Raw genomic sequence first — 16,806 nt, forward strand, 5'->3', positions numbered from 1 at the left:
GGGCAAAGGCATCTCCCATACAGCTCCAACCACCCCGGTCATGTACTAATTGTGGCCATGTTGTCCCTGCAAACTTCTTAATCTCATCCGCCCACCTAACTTTCGGCGGCCCTCTGTCACGCTTCCGTTCCCTTGGAATCCAGTCCGTAACCCTTAATGACCATCGGCTATCTTCCCTCCTTATTACATGTCCTGCCCATGCCGACATCTCTTTCTTGATTTCAACTAAGATGTCATTAACTCGCGTTTGTTCCCTAACCCAATTTTCTCTTTTCTTATCGCTTAACGTTACACCCATCATTCTTCTTTCCATAGCTCGTAGCGTCATCCTCAATTTAAGCAGACCCCTTTTCGTAAGCCTCCAGGTTTCTGCCCCATACGTGAGTACTGGTTAGGCACAGCTGTTATATACTTTTCTCTTGAGGGATAGTGGCATCCTGTTGTCCATGATTTGAGAATGCCTGCCAAACGCACCCCAGCCCATTCTTATTCTTCAGATTACTTCACTCTCATGATCCGGATCTGCGGTCACTACCTCTCCTAAGTAGATGTATTCCCTTACCACTTCCAGTGCCTCGCTACCTATCGTAAACTGCTGTCCTCTTCCGAGACTGTTAAACATTACTTTAGTTTTCTGCAGATTATTTTTTAGACCCACCCTTCTGATTGGCCTCTCCAGGTCAGTGAGCCCGCATTGCAATAGGTGTCCTGAGTTACTAAGCAAGACAATATCATCAGAGAATCTCAAGTTACTAAGGTATTCTACATTAACTATTATCCCCAATTCTTCCCACTCCAGGTCTTTGAATACCTCCTGTAAACACGCTGTGAATAGCATCGAAGAGATCGTATCTCCCTGCCTGACGCCTTTCTTTTTTGGGATTTTATTGGGAAGCTATATATAAGGGTTGGTTATATTCCGCACATTTTTCTATCACCTGATTGATAGTGTGAATATGGTCTATAGTTGAAGAGCCTTTGCGGACTCCTACCTGGTCCTTTGGTTGAGAGAAGCCTAACGTGTTCCTGATTCTGTTTGCGATTACCTTAGTAAATACTTTGTAGGCGACGGACAGTAAGCTGATCGGTCTCTAATTTTTCAAACCTTTGTAGTCCCCTTTCTTAGGGATTAGGATTATGTTAGTCTGCTTCCAAGATTCCGGCACGCTCGAGGTAATGAGCCATATTGTATACTGGGTGGCCAGTTTTTCTAGATGAATGTGCCCACAATCCTTCAGCAAATCTGCTGTTACCTGATGCTCCCCCACTGCCTTCCCCCTTTGCATAGCTCCCAAGGCGTTCTTTACTTCTTCCGGCGTTACTTGAGGGATTTCAAATTCCTCTAGATTATTCTCACTCACATTATCCTCGTGGGTGCTACTGGTACTGTATAAATTTCTATAGAACTCCTCAGCCACTTGAACTATCTCATCCATATTAGTAATGATATTGCCGGCTGTACAATCGCCAGGATTTTACTCTCTCAAATACTGAACTAGTGCCTGAGAATTACGCTATAGACAGGGGTATAAAAATACTAGTGACGCTAAGCAGTTCCTTAGGGAACTAGCGACACAGACCTGCCACGTTCCTTTCTCTGACACCATAGCACGAAAAGGAATCTCTTGCGTATGGGTGCTCGCAGAGAAAAATAGTTCTAAGGTGAGGGATTTTGCTTTCTTGACGTTAGCGACAACCCTATCAAGATTATTTATTGACAGAAGGTCAACTGCACGTTGCTTAACTGCCGAGGGTTTGAGTTTTCCGGTAAAACGCGTTGTGGGGCTAGTTGCTGCATAACTTTGAATAGGTGAAGCTGCAATAGTGACGGCACACAAGAAGGAATACAGACAGGACAAATCGCCTTGTCCTCTCAGTATTCCTTCTTGCGTGCCGTCACTATTGGCGCTTCACCTATTGAAAGCTTCTGTTTTACTGGCTGTAAATTCATTTTTATGGCTGAAACTGCTTTTTCTCAAAACATGTCATCTGGCATAACTACGAAATAATCTGCCTTGTTAGATATTACTAGTCTAAGTTTATGCTCCACAAGGTAATTAGCTAACGGTTGGAAAGGTTGACACGTCCTAAAATGAGAATTTGATTGAATAATACTTGCAAGAAATCTTAAATTCTGCGTGAGCGTTCTTCTTCCGGTACGAACCTGGTTATGCAGCGTGGTATGCTTCAAACCGGCCACAATTAGTACATGACCGGGGTAGTTGGAGAAGTATGGGAGAGGCCTTTGCCCTGCAGTGGGCGCAACCAGGCTGATGATGATGATGATGATGATGATGCTTCAAACGTCAACGGGTTTTATGTTAGGATTAAAAAAGTGCTTGGGACCTAAAGCAAGGGTTTCTCTATGGGTGTCACTTATGATGGCGTCTCCGAGAACAAGTACGTTATTTGGCGGTGAATTATTAAAAGGTGTTTCCTCTTGCTTCGTTGAAGCTCAGGAAGTTTCACTCTCTACAGGAAGTCCGCGCGTTGCCCGGCTAAGCTGTTCCAATCGGCGTCAAGGTGGTTTCAATGACGGCCGTCTCTAAGAGCCTCGCAAAGGACCAGGAGGTTCTACCAGAAGTGTTTAAAGGTCCCTTGCGGCTTCCTGTCACCCATCCCCGAGGTGCGCACATGGATTTTGAACTGCACCACCCTTCAAGCCACCAGATTTCGTCGGGAGCAGCACATCTTCATTATGCTAAAAAGAGGTGAGGCGTGCTGACAGGACACAAGCGTAGAGAAGTGGACAACACGAACGCCGACTATCCACTTAAGGGAGCACTGAGGCGAAAAAAGAAAGAAGGCGCAAAACTCATATGCGCATGCTCAGGAATGTTAACACCACGTGTCAGTAAGGTACACGTGCCGGTTTACGCCTTAACAGTTATCTCTGACGTAGACGGGCACGTGTACCCGACTGACACGTGGTGTTACCATTCCTGAGCATGCGCAGATCAGTTTTGCGTCTTCTTTCTTTTTACGCCTCAGTGCTCTCTTCAGTTGATAGTCGGCGTTCGTGTTGTCCACTTCTCTACCCTTGTATCCTGTCTACACGCCTCACTTCTTTTTTGCATAATGAATCCTTACCAACTAGCTCAGCCTTCTGTCGTTCTAAGCGGCACATCTTCGTTTTCGAGGACAGCGCTACTGAAGACGGTGGGGCTCGATGCAGCGTGGAAAAACGTGTCGTCATCGGCATCAACTTTCCGGTCGACTATAAAAGCACAGGCACTTACCGGTGGTGCCTTGTGGGCTCGGCGACTGTGCACAGACGCAGATCGTTAATCAATTCACTCCTGTCATGCAGGTTGGAAAAGCTTATAGTCTTTTTTCTAAGAAGTCTAGCAATGATTTCCTGCTTCAGCTGTCCAGCCCGCACTGCTGCCTTCTTGTCGCTATTGAGTGTTCTCATGTAGTTCGTGCCTTGTTGATGATGTTGGGCGATATCGAAAGCGACCCGGGGCCAGGCTCCGATGCTTCACTAGCTGAATTAAACAACTTGTCTGCTGGAGAGTCGCAAATAGTCAGTTAGGTTCAAGACCTGAAAGTTCATTTATTGACGACGGACAAAGCTATTGCTGATATGGGCAAATACATGACTAATCAAGAGGGGCATTATCAAAATCTTGTCTCCCTACGCTCTGACATTGAAACCATGAAAACCTGTACCGCTCAAGTGGCCTCCGTGGTACACAGGCTTGAAACGCGTATTGGTGACGCCGACAGCCAGTCACGACGCAATAATCTTATTTTTTTTATGGCCTCACTGAATCAATTGGATCGGAGCCGTATGCCGAGACCGAGCGACTTATGAAGCACTGCCATGATCATTTGAATATTTGTATCAAACTGAAAGAAAGTGAGCGCGCACGTCGTTGCGGTCGTCGCACAGGTACTAAACGCCTCCGTCCTGTCATAGCAAAATTCACCTTCCATAAAAGAAATGAATTGATTATTTCTAATGGCTGCAAGTTATAAGGAACCAGCTTCAGCGTTGGAGAGGATTTCTCTCATTCCGTACACCTACTTCGAAAACTCCATCTATCGGAATCCCAAATAGCTTGCTTATCTGGCTTGAATACTTCTTAAAAGGGAGCACACAGTTTACCTCGGCAAATAACCATAATTCATCTCTTAGCAGCGTAACATCGAGTGTGCCACCGGGCGCTGGTTTATCGCCTCTACTTTTCCTCATCTACATCAATGATTTACCTGCTAACATTAAGAATAACTTACGTCTTTTCGCGGATGACTGCCCTATATTCCCCAATCAAAGGCTTGAATGAAATCGCCGCACTACAACAGGATCTCGATTCCTTCGCAGTATGGTGCGAGAAATGGTACATGCCGCTTAACCTTACTAAATGCAAAGCTCTGTCATTCCCCCACAACCACAGCTTAACCAGTCACACCTACACAATAAATTCAGTTCCTATCAATCATGCCCCGTCTTACAAATATCTTGGCGTTCACATGACATCGACAATATCATGGGCAACTCATATTGGCGTCATCTGTTTTAATGCTTCACGCACCCTCGGATATTTAAAACGCCACCTCAAAAGAGCATCCCCAGAAATGAAAAAGCTAGCACATCTAACATTCCTACGTCCGCAGTTAGAATATGCGTCATCTATCTGGCACCCTTCCCAATCATATCTAACCTATGACATAGAAGCCAACAAACACTGACACCAAGGACAACATAGGGGAAATTACTTGTGCCTAATCGGGTTGATGGCTCGGCGTTCCTTGAAAAGCCTCTGGTTGTAATATTATGAGAAATTAACAAACATTGACACCAAGGACAACATAAGGGAAATAGCTTGTGCTTTTTAAATCAAATAAAGAAACAATAAACTAATGGAAATTAAAGTGGATGAAAAAACAACTTGCCGCAGGTGGGAACCGAACCCACAAACTTCGCATTTCGCGGGCGATGCTCTACCAATTGAGCTACCGCGGCCCTGTTTCCCCATCCACTTTCTTGGATATTTATGTGTCCTAGTAGAACCCTAGGAGTGTTAGCCAGTGCCACCACTCACAGACCTTGGCGGCGGACGTGGAACGTCTTTTTTGTCGCAGGCCTCACGAGAACGTGATCTTTTTGGGTGAAGGCAACTGGTCAATAAACGCACCAATGCTAACTGAAGGCATCACTGTAGCCGGATTCGAGACCATCGTTATCTAATAAACGAGATGAAAGAGGGTTAACCGAGGAGGCCGATTTTATTAGTCATATCATAAGAAGCCAAGAAACACTGACACCAAGGACAACATATGGGAAAACTTGTGTTTAATAATGAAATAAAAAAGGATAAACTAATCGAAATTAAAGTGGATGAAAAAACAACTTGCTGCAGGCGGGAACCGAACCCACAACCTTCGCATAACATCAAGCTTACCATAGGATGGTAAGAACTCGAATTAACGTAGACCTGAGGAGGGAATGGAAGAAACTGGTTCATAAGAAGCAGATCAATGAGTTAGCGGTAAGAGGGAAAATGGAGGAATTCCAGATCAAGCTACAGAACAGGTGTTCGGCTTCAACTAAGGAAGAGGACCTTAGTGTTGATGCAATGAACGACAATCTTGTGGGCAACATTAAGGAGTGTGCAATAGAAGTCGGTGGTAAGTTCGTTAGACAGGATACCAGTAAGCTATCGCAGGAGACGAAAGATCTGATGAAGAAACGCCAATGTATGAAAGCCTCTAACCCTACAGCTAGAATAGAACTGGCAGGACTTTCGAAGTTAATCAACAAGCGTAAGACAGCTCACATAAGGAAGTTTAAGTATAGAATTGAACATGTTCTCAGGAACGGAGGAAGCCTAAAAGTAGTGAAGAAGAAACTAGGAATTGGCAAGAATCAGATTTACGCGTTAAGAGACAAACCCGGCAATATCATTACTAATATGGATGAGATAGTTCAAGTGGCTTAGGTGTTCTATAGAAATTTATATAGAACCAGTGGCACCCACGGTAATAATGGAAGAGAGAATAGTCTAGAGGAATTCGAAATCCCATACGTAACGCCAGAAGCAGTAAAGAAAGCATGGGGCGCTATGCAAAGGGGGAAGGCACCTGGGGTGGATCAGGTAGCAGCAGATTTGCTGAAGGATGGTGGGCAGATTGTTCTAGAGAAGCTGGCCACCCTGTATTCGCAATGCCTCCTGACCTCGAGCGTACCGGAATCTTGGAAGAATGCCAACATAATCCTTATCCATAAGAAAGGGGACGCCAAAGACTTGAAAAATTACAGACCGATCAGCTTACTGTCAGTTGCCTACAAACTATTTAATAAGGTAATCGCAAATAGAATCAGGAACACCTTAGACTTCTGTCAAGCGAAGAACCAGGCAGGATTCCGTAAAGGCTACTCAACAATAGACCACATTCACACTATCAATCAGGTGATAGAGAAATGTGTGGAATATAACCAACCCTTATATATAACTTTCATTGATTACGAGAAAGCGTTTGATTCTGTCGAAACCTCAGCAGTCATGGAGGCATTACGGAATCAGAGTGTAGACGAGCCGTATGTAAAAGTACTGAAAGATATCCATAGCGGCTCCACGGCCACCGTAGTCCTCCATAAAGATAGCAACAGAATCCCAGTAAAGAAAGGTGTCAGGCAGGGAGATACGATCTCTCCAATGCTATTCACAGCGTGTTTACAGGAGGTATTCAGAGACCTGGAGAGGGAGGAATTGGGGATAAAAGTTAATTGAGAATACCTTAGTACCTTGCGATTCGCTGATGATATTGCATTGCTTAGTAACTCAGGGGACCAATTGCAATGCATGCTCACGACCTGGAGTGGCAAAGCAGAAGGGTGGGTCTAAACATTAATCTGCAGAAAACTAAAGTAACGTTTAACCGTCTCGGAAGAGAACAGCAATTTACAATAGGTATCGAGGCATTGGAAGTGGTAAAGGATTACATCTGCTTAGGATAGGTATTGACGGCGGATCCGGATCATCAGACGGAAATAATCAGAAGAATAAGAATGGGCTGGGGTGCGTTTGGCAGGCATTCTCAGATTATGAACAGCACGTTGCCATTATCCCTCAAGAGAAAAGTGCATAATTGCTGTCTCTTACCAGTACTCACCTACGGGGCAGAAACCTGGAGCCTTACGAAAAGGGTTCGACTTAAATTGAGGACGGCGCAACAAGCTATGGAAAATAGAATGATGGGTGTTACGTTAAGGGATCAGAAAAGAGCAGACAGCGTGAGGGAACAAACGCGAGGTAATGATATCTTAGTTGAAGTCAAGAAAAAGAAATGGGCATGGGCAGGACATGTAATGAGACGGGAAAATAAACGATGGTGATTAAGGATTACCGACTGGATTCCAAGGGAAGGGAAGAGTAGCAGGGGGCGGCAGAAAGTTAGGGGGATGGATGAGATTAAGAAGTTTGCAGGGACGACATGGCCACAGTAAGTACATGACCGGGGTTGTTGGCGAAGTATGGGAGAGGCCTTTGTCCTGCAGTGGGCGTAACCAGGCTGCTGCTGCTGATGATGATTATTATTATGATGATGTCATAAACGCTTGCTGCTAAAATTATCTCAGTTAAATTTACACCCCGACGTACAAAAGTGGATAGAAACATTCTTGACTGAGCGCTCTCAGTTTGTTTTTGTTAATAACCATTATTCTACCAGACTCCCCGCAACATCCGGCGTCCCCCAGGGATCCGTCTTAGGGCCACTTCATTTATTAATTTGCATTAACGATCTACCAACGCATGTATCATGTAACATTCGTATGTTTTAAGATGATTGTGTAACCTACCGCAAATTTACCAACACATCTGACCCTACATTTATGCAGAACGATCTCAGTAATGTACAAGAATGGTGTAATCACTGGCTAATGAAACTAAATCCCAGCGAATGTAATCTCGTGTCTTGCACTCGCTGTAGTTACCCCCTCACATTTACCTTTTCAATTGCTGATGTTTCCATAGAATCACTCCAATCATTCAAATACCTTGGTATTACCCTATCTTGTGATCTGTCCTGGCGCTTGAACGCTACTAACATCATCTCAGCTGGTAATAGATCTCTGGGACTTCTAAGGAGACATCTGAATCATACCCCACAACAAGTAAAAGCGTTGGCCTATAAGTCGTTTGTAATATTGAAACTTGAGTATGCATCTCCTTTCTGCAACCCGCATCATATTTATATCATAAACGCACTCTAGGCTGTGCAACATCGTGCTACTAATCGTGTTTATTCAATCTTCATATTCCTGCGATATCACCATTTGATCAATCAAAGAGAAATCTGACTTGGAAATGCTTTTTCCCTTGGACAGATTTCCACCATCTTTCTCTACCATTCACATATTTTTTAAGCTGCCTAAATCACCCTCTGTACATCACGCCCCCTTCATACATATCTCATCGTACTGGTCATCCGCTTCAAGTTGCACGCGTTGCATAATTGCATAATTTGTATGCAATTATGCAATTATGCAATTATGCATAATTGCATAATTTTTTATTCGAGCATGAAGGAACGGGAACGGTCTTTCACAAGCCCATCTGCCTTTAACGAAGCTGTTGTGACCCATATCTCAAAATGAACGCGTGTTTCTAATGATTATTTTATTAACCACCCCTTATGTAATACCCCTCCAATGGGGTCTTTCAGGTATTCAAGTGAAAAGAATGGAAGTTAGCCGAGCAACACGCGGACTTCCTGCGGAGGATGAAACACCTTTCTAATAATTCACCGTCAAATAACATACTGGTTCTTGGAGACGTTATCGTAAGTGATACCCTCAGGAAAAAACTTTGCTTTAGGTCCCAAGCACTGTATTAAGACTGACATACAACCCGTGGACGTTTTAGGCATACTGCGCTGCATAACCAGGTTCGTCCCGGAAAAAGAACGCTCGCGGTTTATTTCAGATTGCATTGCAAGCATTAATCAATCAAATTCTCATTTTAGGACGTCTGACCCTGTCTGACCGTTAGGTATTTACCTTCTGTAGCATAAACTTATACCAGTAATATCGGTCATGGAATGTTTGCTAGGGTGGTTGCTTGGGCTGGTTGGTAATTCATGATCAAAAATAACGTACAGCACGAAGGAGAAGGACAATGATAGAGGACATACACAGCGCTGTAACATACAGCGCTGTGTATGTCGTCTATCGTTGTCCTTGTCCTTCGCACTGTACGTTATTTTTGATCAAGGAAGGTTATTTCGTAATTATGCCAGATGACATGTTTTGAGAAAAAAAAACATTTCAGCCATAGAAAAGAATTTACAGCCAGTAAAACTCAAGCCCTCGGCAGTTAAACAACTTGCGGTGGACCTCAGGCAGCCTTACAATGTCTTCTGGCATCTCTTCGTCGCGGGTCATGTGAACAACTCGTGTCGGAGATACGAGAAATGCACCATCTCATGATCGCGAAAGGACACGACGTCGTGTTTCAGTGGCTGCCTGGTCATTGCGGTATCTCCGGCAACGACCTCGCTGACGAAGCTGCTAGAAAAGCACACGAAGGAGCAACCCTTGTTTCAATACCTTTCTCGCGGACCGACGCAGCCCAACACTTAGGCAAGCTAGCGCACTCTTTGACATTGGAGAAGTGGCACACATCTGAATTCACTCACCATCGCTTGCATTCCCTCGATCCCTCTATGCAACTGCGGCTGTTACCAGGTCTTCGGCGAAATGAGGAAACAGTGCTGTGCCGCTTACGTTTGGGAGTCGCATTCACAAATGCTTATGCATTTCTGATTGGAATGGCTGATAGCGCCGACTGCAATGCCTGCGGTGTCGAGGAAACCATAGAACACCTACTGTGCTACTGCCCATCTTATGAAAACGAAAGGCAAGACCTCTGCACAGCTCTCAATCAGCTGGATGGGAAGCCGTTCACCTTGAAGAAGATCTTGGGACCATGGCCTCGCATATCGCAGCTACAAAAGGCCACAAAAGCGCTGCTGCGGTATTTGAAAGCGACCGGATTGAGTGAGCGCCTGTGATTCGGACTGAGTGACCGACTGATATCTCCAGTGGACTTTCTCTTCTTTTCATCTTTCCGTCCCCCTTGCCCTTTCCCCAGTGTAGGGTAGCCAACCGGGCTCAGTCCTGGTTAACCTCCCTACCTTCCTTTTATCATTTTCTCTCTCTCTCTCTCTGCGGTGGACCTCCTGTCGAGACCACCTTGATATGGTTGTCTCTAATGTCAAGAAAGCAAAATCCCTCAACTTAAAATTATTTTGCTCTGCGAAGACCCATAAACAAGAAATTCTTTTTCGTGCTATAGTGTTAGAGAAAGGGACGTGGCAGGTCTGTGTCGCTAGTTACCTAAAGAACAGCTTAGCTTTACTAGTTTTTTCAGACCCCTTTGGCTTGCGTAAGTCTCAGGCACTAGTTCAGTATTTGAGTGAGGAAACTGTATTACTCCTTGCCGCATGCCGAGTTAGTAAATTCTGCAAATTAGTGCATTAAAGAACAAGTGCAAGGGTCGGCTTTTATTGACAGATGCGGTGTTTACACGGGAGCTTTTCTAGAAATTTTTTCGATGTACTTAAAGGTAGCGCTGATTGGGTGAAGAGATATGTTTCTGCATAAATCAGGCTCAAATTCTGCCCCTATTCTTACCGATATTTACCAGAGTAAGGTTGACAGCTGCTTAGAGAAAGCCTTAGGTGATTGCGTTATTAAGATATTTCGTTACGTTGATGATTACCTGATTTCCTGCAATAGGGAAGAATTCGATTCCGCTGCTGCGTCAGTAAGTGAACAATTTAAACTTCTTGGAGGAGGATTAAAGTTTACGAAGGAATTTCCTGAGCAACGCATAATTCAGTTTCTAGACATTTTCTTGGTCTTGGAACAAAATGACGTTTCTTGGCAGAACTCCTCAAGATCTTCGAAGCCGTCGTTAAATTTTCAATCCAAGCATTCCAATGTAGTAAAAAAAGGCAATTGCCATGTCGTGCCTTAAGTCCTCTCTCACCAGATACTGCATGCACAATATGAGCGCCAGTTTTATTGCACAGGCCCGGCGCCTATTAGAAGCAGCTTATCTTAGCGTAGCAGTGGCCACTGTGGCTGAACGCCTAAAGAAGTCGGGTTCGAGGGGGACGGACGTGATTACAGGAAGCAGTGATAGCAAAAAAAGAGTAGTGGCTATTCCGTACTTTCATTAGGTATCACACAGGCTTAAAAAAGTTGCAAGTAGATATTTATTTATTTATTTACATTACCCCTGAGGCCCTCACGCGCGGGTATTACATAGGGGGGAGGCACAAACATGAAATATACACAACAAATAAAACTACATAAAATAAACGTACACACAAGGAGCATAAAATAAATAGATATGAACATGGGGTATATGCACTTAGTCATGAAAACACAAGAACATTTTACATAATGTGTTAATATGTGCACATAACAATAAGTAATAACTAATCTGCCAGCACTAACCGCTTTCTTGCAACAAGGTCTGCAAAGATGGTGAGTTAACTTCACTAGCTATGCGTGATGGTAGGGTATTCCACTCTATTGTGCGAGGAATAAATTATTTTGCGTAGAGTGATGAGCGGCACATTATGCGTTTTATGTTGTTAGCGTGGTCACGACGCGGGAAAACTGCAGGGAGTGGTGGAAAGAAGTCATCGTGAAGCGTGGAATGGTGATAAAAGTTTTTGAAATAAGGTTAGGGGAGCAAACTTGCGTCGACGAGATAGTGATTCCAACTCGGCACGTTGTTTTAACGATGTGACGCTGGCAAAGCGTGAATAATCGGAAAAGATGAAGCGAACAGCACGGCTTTGCAGAGATTCAACTTTGTTGATTATATATGCTTGATCAGGATCCCATATGGCAGAAGCATATTCAATTGTAGGGCGGATCAATGTGATATAAGCAAGTTTTTTTAAGTGGGAAGGTGCGTGCTTGAGGCTACGCTTAAGAAGACCGAGTGCTCGGTTAGCTGATGCTAAGACGGTGTTCATATGGTAATGCCAAGTTAAGTCAAACTGAAGATGAACGCCAAGATACATGTAAGTTGGCTCAAGTTCTACTCTAGCATTATTGAGGAAGTAGGTGGTAGGAAGTCGACTGGAATAGTTGGTAAATGACATTAGCTTGGTTTTAGACGTATTTAAAGACATTAACCACGAGGAGCACCAAGCGGCCACCGTGTCAAGATCAGTTTGTAAGGAAAGTCGGTCAGCGTCATTACTAATATTACGATATATAACACAATCATCTGCAAATGATCGAATTCGAGATGAGACACATTTGGGTAGATCATTATTAAAAATTAAGAAGAGTAGGGGACCGAGTACGTTGGCCTGAGTACTCCAGGTCTTAAAGGAACAGAAGAAGAGTTACAGCCATTAGCACAGGTGAATTGTTGTCTGTTGGAGAGAAAATCTTTAATCCATGCAAGAACGTTTAGGTGAATATTTACGTTTGTTAATTTGATTAGAAGCCTGTGATGAGGAACGCGATAAAAAGCTTTAGAGGAGTCAAGAAGCACTGCTTCAACTTGGAATCCTTCGTTAAATGCGGAAAATATATCGTTAGTAAATCCGGCGAGCTGAGTGTCGCATGAATAACCCCTGCGAAAACCATGCTGGTAGTTTCAGATGATATCGCGGTCTTCTAGGTAGTTAATGACTTGTGTATGTATGACGTGCTCGAGAAGTTTACATATGTTGCTAGTTAATGACATAGGATGATAGTTAAGTCGGACAGAGTGATCACCCGATTTAAATATTCGTATTACTTTGGCTATTCGCCAGTCAAGAGGAATAATGCCAGATCATAATTATCGTAAAAACAGGGCTGATAACACTGGGAAAATGTTTAAAGAAGCGTTTTTAAGTACCTTATTTTTGAAACAAAGGTGATCAGAGCTAGTAGTAGTTTTGAGGTTACTTAACAGGGCAAGAATACCGGATTCGCTGATGACAATTTCTGGCATGGAAACGTCAGGCAATGGCTCTAATATTGGTGAAGAAGTTATATCTCCATTGGTAAACACTGATGCAAATGCACCGTTCCGAAGCTGTGAACACTCAGTTTCAGTGACTATTTGTCCGTCAGCATTAATTAGTACTGTATCAGGATAGGAACTCGGATTGATAATGAGCCAGAATCTATGAGAATTATTGGTTAACATAGTAGACAGGTCGTGACTGAAGAATTTATGACGGGCTGTTCTAAGCAGGGACTGATACTCTTTATCGCGATTCTTGTACTTGTTTCATGATGACAGGAGACGTGTGGTGATTGCTTGGCGGTACAAACGTTTTTTCCTTATTAAGACAGCTAAGACGATGTGTGAACCAAGGTGAATCTTTATGATGTCGGATGGTGATGATTGGCTCATACTTATCAACAAGGTGAGACAAGGTGGTTTTGTACGACAGCCAGTTTACTTCAATTGTGCGTGATGAATACTGAGCCAGGAAGTTCTCAGACAAGGTGTGTAGTTCCGAGTAAATCCTATCAAAATTCGCGCAATTGTAGCAATGAATTCGCTTAATGGTAGTTTTCTTTTCACTAAAGGGATGCGTGATGCACCCGGTTTAAATCCAGTATATCCGAAAGAACGTCAGGGTTAATTGTTGGGACAAGATCAAGTATATTTGCCATGGTAGCGGAGCGACGCGTAGTACTAATAATAAGTTGAGCAAGAGAAAAACCTAAGCAGGTATGAAGAAAGGTGCGGGTTTCTTTATCACTGGAGTTAACACAGAAAGTGGGCCATTCAATGTTTGGAAAATTAAAATCGTCAGATACGAGGAAAATAGAGTTAGGAAAACGCACATGTAAGTTACTGAGTATTCTATCGAATTCACCCGAGAATCCATCAGACATGTCGGGCGGCCTGTAGAAGGCACCAACAATAACCTCAGTAACTCCGAATTTACACCATATCAATACACATTCGAGTAAAGTATCAACAGCGAGGGGAACACCAGATAATTGTTTCTCTGTGGCTATAAGGACACCTCCTTCTTTTCTATTTTTGCTGTCACATCGGAAAAAGCTAAATTTAGATTCACTCAGAAGAATGTAATCATCCGGAACGGTATCGTCCAACCAAGTTTCAGTCAATACTATAAGTGAAGCGCACGTAGAATCTACGAGCGAAGAAAGGGCGACAGTTTTGGAAAGCACATTTCTAATGCTTGGGAACTGGAAATTGGTATTATACTTTAAATTAGGGCACACATTAAGCAAAAATGCCGTATTCACTGAAGATGACTTATCAGTCGTCACTTGTCATACTGCGGTGGGATGACGAACTGGCACAGCCCGCGACATCCCACACAGGTATCATTATTGATATGCAGCTTGTCGAACGTTAGGCGCACATGTTCACCTTGTTTTTTAATTGAACGAGAGAAATGCAGAAGTTTCCGACGTGAAAGCAACAAGTTAATGTTGCTTTCACTGCTCCCAATGAGCTAGGTAAGCTGCCGTGCAGAGGAAGAAGGAACAGGTAAAAGGCAAAAAAGAACAGATATTTGTCCTGCGAAGCACAATAAGAACAACAAAATTTCACTGATTTTAGTATGGGTGTGGTTTGTAATGTTCCCTTTAGCTGTGGCCAGTTCTACGTAGGGGCAAACGGGGCAGTGTATCAATCAGATGCTAATGGAACATAAAAGGGCGTTAACCTGTGGATCGCCTTCTAATCTTTCCCTACATTGCCAAGATTGTAACTGCAAGCCAGAGTTAGATGAACGCGCGATATTGTACAGAATGAAGATACGCGCCTTATGGTAGATGCATGGCATATCTATAATGGCGGAAGTGCGTGCGTAAGTCAGCCTTCGATTACTTTACGTAAGGAAGAGATTAAGTGCCTTAACAGCTATCTCTCACGTAGACTGGCACATGTACCCGACTGACACGTGGCGATACCACTCCAGAGCTTGCACAGATGAGTTTTGTGTCTTCTTCTTTTCGCCTCTGCGCTCCCTTCATTTGATAGTCGGTGTTCGTGTTGCCCACTTCTATTCTCTTGTGTCCTGTCTGCAGGCCTCACCTTTTTGCATAACAGGCTCACTTATTGCGTGTTGATCCGGGGCACAAGGACAGCGCAGAATTATACCACATTACTCACATTACAAAAAAAGGTACTACGAATATTTGAGGGATATTATGGTCACTCGCAAGGTCTCAGCACGCGTCCGCTATTTTGGAAATATTTCATATTGCAAGCTAACCAAATCTATTATCTTAAGCTTTATTTTGCATATACAAAATAATAAGCTATACCACACGAACAGATCTTCTCGGTGTGTTCAATACTTTAGCAGGGAAGAAGTTTGGGCGTGTTGGTAGTTCAATCGTAAACTGGGGTACATAGCGCAACAACCGACATAATAATAATAATAATAATAATAATAATAATAATAATAATAATAATAATAATAATAATAATAATAATGTTTATTGTCACACAATATACAAAACAACACAAGCAGGCCGGTCTAAGCCTTAGTTGGCTTGTAGGACCGTGCCGATGAATATCATAGACAAGGCAAAAGATGTACAAAATTTGATGAGAGATGAATAAAAGAAAAAAACAAAAAAATGAAAGGCAAAAATTAAAAAGAACAAGATAACATTTGTTTACCTATAAATATAACAAAAATTGAGGAGGTAAATAATGCGATGCAAAAAAAAAGCAATGTACAAGAGGGTAATTTTACTCTAGCTGTTTTAAGATGTGTTTGAGCGTTCTTTTTGATGTCGCTTTAAATAACTCTTCTGGTAGTTTGTTAAATATGTCAGGCACATAAGCACAGCGTCTGGCCGCGCCATACCTTGTGGGTGAACGTAATAATAATAATAATAATAATAATAATAATAATAATAATAATAATAATAATAATAATAATAATAATAATAATAATCTTTATTTCAGATGACAAGGTCTCGGCAAAAGGCAGATGTGTTCTGCCTGACGGGACCGAAGCACCCGAATACACACACACAGAGGTTCTGGCAACAGAAATAACATAATACACTACCGTCACATACACAACACAGTTTTATACAAAGTGAAAAAACCGAACAAGGTACAAGCTTTTACAATCATAAAGGAAAATTCGTACAAATAAGGAACCCGAGGATCATAAAAAAATTCCGTACACACAACCTATTCATTGTTAGGACTGGAAAGGAGGTAAGCTATAACATTGTTTTTGAAAGTGTTCAGGGACACGTAGTTCTGAATATTTTCGATGGCCTATGTATATCTGTTGAGAAGACTGGGAATTAAGTATGAAAGTCTAGAACGACAGGAAGCTGATCTAGTTAGTAAGGATTAATTATGCAAAAAAGAGGTGAGGCGCGCCGACAGGTCCTAAGCACTATGTTAAGCCTAGCGTAAAGCCCGTTGACGTTTCAAGCATACCGCGCAACATAACCAGGTTCGTCCCGGCAGAAGAACGTTCGCGCTGTATTTCAGATTGCATTGCTAGCATTAAACCATCAAATTCTCATTTTAGGACGTCCGGCCCTGTCCGACCATTAGTTAATTACCTTGTGGAACATAAACTTAAACCAGTAATACCTGACAAGGAAATTTATTTCGTAATTATGCCAGATGACATGTTTTCAGAAGAAGCGATTTCAGCCATAGAAAAGAATTTACAGTCAGTAAAACTCAAGCCATCGGCAGTTAAGCAACGTGCGGTTGACCTCTTGTCAAAACAAAATCTTGATAGGGTTGTCTGTAATGTCAAGAAAGCGAAATCCCTCACCTTCGGACTGTTTTTCTCGGCGAA

At 42.9% G+C, this 16,806-nt stretch overlaps 1 protein-coding gene across 2 annotated transcripts in view; it reads right to left on the minus strand.

Annotated features, from left to right (window-relative positions):
• LOC135912382 (protein 5NUC-like) overlaps positions 1-16,806 on the minus strand; it is a 916,167-nt gene that overhangs the window by 135,126 nt on the left and 764,235 nt on the right. The window lies entirely within an intron of this gene.

Source organism: Dermacentor albipictus, chromosome 5 (assembly GCF_038994185.2).
Source record: "Dermacentor albipictus isolate Rhodes 1998 colony chromosome 5, USDA_Dalb.pri_finalv2, whole genome shotgun sequence".
In the NCBI taxonomy this organism is placed as follows: domain Eukaryota; kingdom Metazoa; phylum Arthropoda; class Arachnida; order Ixodida; family Ixodidae; genus Dermacentor; species Dermacentor albipictus.